General features: G+C 56.1%; 1 protein-coding gene across 1 annotated transcript in view; it reads left to right on the top strand.

The window, feature by feature from the left end:
• CD101 (CD101 molecule) overlaps nucleotides 1-3485 on the top strand; it is a 24387-nt gene that overhangs the window by 9595 nt on the left and 11307 nt on the right. The window lies entirely within an intron of this gene.

Below are 3485 nucleotides of genomic sequence, written 5' to 3'. Positions count from 1 at the left end.
GGCTGGGAGCCAGCTCTGAGCCGGGAGGTGCTGGCGGCTCTGGGCAGAGGTATCTCCTCCGGGGCATGGCTGGGCTGTATGGCTGGGCGCCCTGCCTGGGGCTCCCTTTTATGGCCACCTCTGCAGGCAGGGGCCGCGGTGCCGCCGCGCCTGCCAGCATCACGCAGGGAGCCTCATCCTCTTATGGAAGAGAGATGATGCGAATGCGCCGCAGTCCCCGGCCGGCCCCCCATGTGCTGGCTCCCCACCACCCCCGGCAGCCCTGGTGTCGCTTGCCCTGCTGGCGGCTGGGGCTGCTGGGGGACTGAAGGGGTTGCCCTGGGCAGAACCACTGAGCCTGCGAAGGCAAATATGAGAATAGGTTTGGGTTCTTTTCCTAGCATCTGTTCTGCCAGCGAAGGAGAGAGCTAGCTCTTTTTTTCATGCACTAAATGCTCCTTCCTCTTATCCTTGGATTTTTGAGATCACAACCCAGTGAACTGAAATTATGCGTTTTCTGTGGTTTTTGAACTGATGGGTTTGCTGTAGCATAAGCTGATACATTCCCTTCCCTGTTCGGGCTTGTTTCCATGGTGCTCTCCCCCCTGCTCCGCTGCTGCTCTTTCCTCGCCCCTGCAGAGCCGGGTGCTGGGGTGCTCCCCGTTACACCTGAGCTACAGCCAGCCCGGGGCGGGGGGTCTGCGGCAGGCGGGGGGCGGCAACAGGCAACGGCTTTGAGCGTACATTAGTAATGTAAATGGCATTGAGATGAGCAGGTGTACTTGTAGATGGGCTACGCAGAGGAGACGGTAGCAGCGGAGCAGCGAGATAGGACGACATTTGGCTCCAAATGTATTGCAGCCGTTACTGGATACCACGAAGTCATAAAGACGGTGGGAACTGGGAGGGGGCGACGCGCAGTGGGAGATGGCTGCTGAGCGTACATTAGTAATGTAAATGGCATTGAGATGAGCAGGTGTACTTGTAGATGGGCTACGCAGAGGAGACGGTAGCAGCGGAGCAGCGAGATAGGACGACATTTGGCTCCAAATGTATTGCAGCCGTTACTGGATACCACGAAGTCATAAAGACGGTGGGAACTGGGAGGGGGCGACGCGCAGTGGGAGAGAGCTGCTGGCTCCAGTACTGTGTCTCTGAGAAAGGCAGCGCGAGCCAGCAAGGGCTATTTGGGAAGGCAGAGAGTAAGCCTGGGAAGAAAGCCGGCTCTAGCAGCAATGGGATGAGGTGAAGCTGCAGAAAATGAAGATGCAAATTATAAAAATTGCCAGCCTGTTTCTTCGCATATAAAATCTCATAGTTGGAGCCCTCAGAGATATGCCGGTTCTTGACTTTGGCACTTGATTTACCACTCGGTGTCAGTCAGCGCATTAGGACTTTAAATGGTGCCACTGTGGATCTGGCCTGTAGCTTCAGCCAGGAGGGGTGTGCATGAAAGGCCATCATGGGAGGGGAAGGAGGACAGGTCCTTCCCATCTCCAACTCCTCAGGCAGTTCAGCATCCGACCCTTGGTGGGGTCCCGTAATTAGTGCCCTGGGCAAGCAGATGCTGCCCAGCCTGAGTGGGGATGCTCCCGCCAGCCTCTCAGCGCAGCCGCCCGGGGTGGCTTCCCCGGCTCCAGGGTGAGCCCCAGGGGCTTTGCACCGGCTGCCCCCCCAGCCCGCACAGGTCGCCGCAGCAGCCGTGCCCTTCTGCATGTCCCGCTGCTCCTGGGCCAGGCAGCAAGCACGGTGTCAGCAGGCAGGGTCCACGGCGAGAAGGGCAGCAAGAGGCTCGGCTTCGTTAATTAAATTGAAATTGAAAGGGAAAACAGCACTAGGTCTTTCTGAGCCAAAGGAAAAGGCAGGCAGCTGCTCTGCCCTTTTCAGTAATTGATCTTCAGCGGGAGCGAGAGGAATGAGGGGAGACTTGGAGTTGAAAGAAAGGGGCTTTGCAGCAAGCGCTCTGCTTGCTCTTGAGGTGATCTTCTCCGAGAGCCGAACAGCGATTTTTCACATCAAAATCGAGTGCTCACAGCAGCAGTTCCCGTGGCTCCTCTCTGAGCTCTGGTAGCTTTTGCTTCTCTGGAGTATTTTCTGCCCCAACGGGTGTCAGCCTGGGCCATACTCAAGAGAGAGGCCCTCCTGGGCAGTTTGCTGTCTCCTGTGCTGGAAGCCTCTCTGGGTTTGGGGAAAGGCCCCGGGTTTTACCCACCCGCCCCTGACCGCAGCAGCGCTGCCGTGAGGAGCTCGCTTGGAGGGAGGAGCGCGTTTTGGTCCAGGCTGGCCCCACAGCTGACTTTTCTGGAGCTCCTTTTTGCTGGGGGAGGTGGCAGAGCTGCTTGCAATGAGGGGCAGGGCCGCTCTGCCAGCACGCTCTCGCTGACAGCTGGAGCTGGGGAAGGCACATCCACATGTCTGACATGGGAAGGCTCTCCATGGCGTCCACCGCCTCCCCTTGGTCCTGCCTGCTCCTCTCTTCTGGCCTTTGAAATGGGGGCAAAGTCTCCAGTTAAAATACCTGGGAGTATTTTTCATTTTCCCTTTGGCAGAGTTCACTTCTGGGTGACTTCAGCAGGCTGGCTGAGTGATATTCTTGCTGTACGGAGCAGCTGAAGTTAAGAACTAAGTGTCTTATTTTTTCCAGTGTGATCAGTTCACCTGTCACAGAAACACAGGATGGCAGGGACCTCCTCTCTGGAGGTCATCTGGTCCAAACCCCTGCTCGAGCAGGGCCACCTAGAGCTGGTTGCCCAGGACTGGCTTTTGAACATCTCCAAGGAGGGAGACTCTCCCTCTCTGAAGATTTGTGCTTCCTTAGAGCTGCCTCTGGGCTGGGTGCACTTTCAACTGCTGAAGTTGGAAGACATCCACATGCATCTGGTTTCTAAGTATGCCCGAGTCTACTTGGTCTCTGCCTGTGTGGATCTGGTGAATTTGCCCAGCTTCCAAATTAGGGTGATTGCCTTCCCATCTCTTCTGCTTCTTACCCTTACCCATTCCTTCAGAGCAGGGCATGTGCCCTGGGAAATGCAGGACAGCACTTTGTTGATCCCTTGGGAACAACCACCTCCCGGTGACTGTCACTGCCAAAATCCTCACCACTGAGGTGAGGCAGTGAGCAGATATTGGGACTCATGGACATTCAAGTCCTAGTATGGAGGAAACCGTCTACCTCTTGGTGAAAACGTGTCTGCAGTGTGGGGAGGAGTAAGTGCAATAGGGTACAAAGAGAAAAAGCAGCATAAGTGGATGTGAGCTGAGAGATTTTTGTTGGCAGGTTTGAGACGGAGGCAGAGGCAACGCGCAGGGATGTCAAGGGCCATCGGTTGGGATATTTTGCATTGACTGGCCTCAGGAGAGACAGTGATGTCCTATGAAGTGCATTGCTTGAGTTTTGGGAAGAAGTGCTTGAAGGAAGGGGAAATGTGTGGGCTTTCTCCTCTGGTGTCCCTCTTCCCTGCCGGCCCCTGCAGGAGAAGCCACAGCTCCCTCACAGTCTGCAGGCT

This window comes from Egretta garzetta, unplaced genomic scaffold, assembly GCF_000687185.1.
Source record: "Egretta garzetta isolate BGI_Z169 unplaced genomic scaffold, ASM68718v1 scaffold383, whole genome shotgun sequence".
In the NCBI taxonomy this organism is placed as follows: Eukaryota; Metazoa; Chordata; class Aves; order Pelecaniformes; family Ardeidae; genus Egretta; species Egretta garzetta.
The sequence above is the reverse complement of the archived record's forward strand: the minus strand, read 5'-3'. Positions and strand labels throughout refer to the sequence as shown.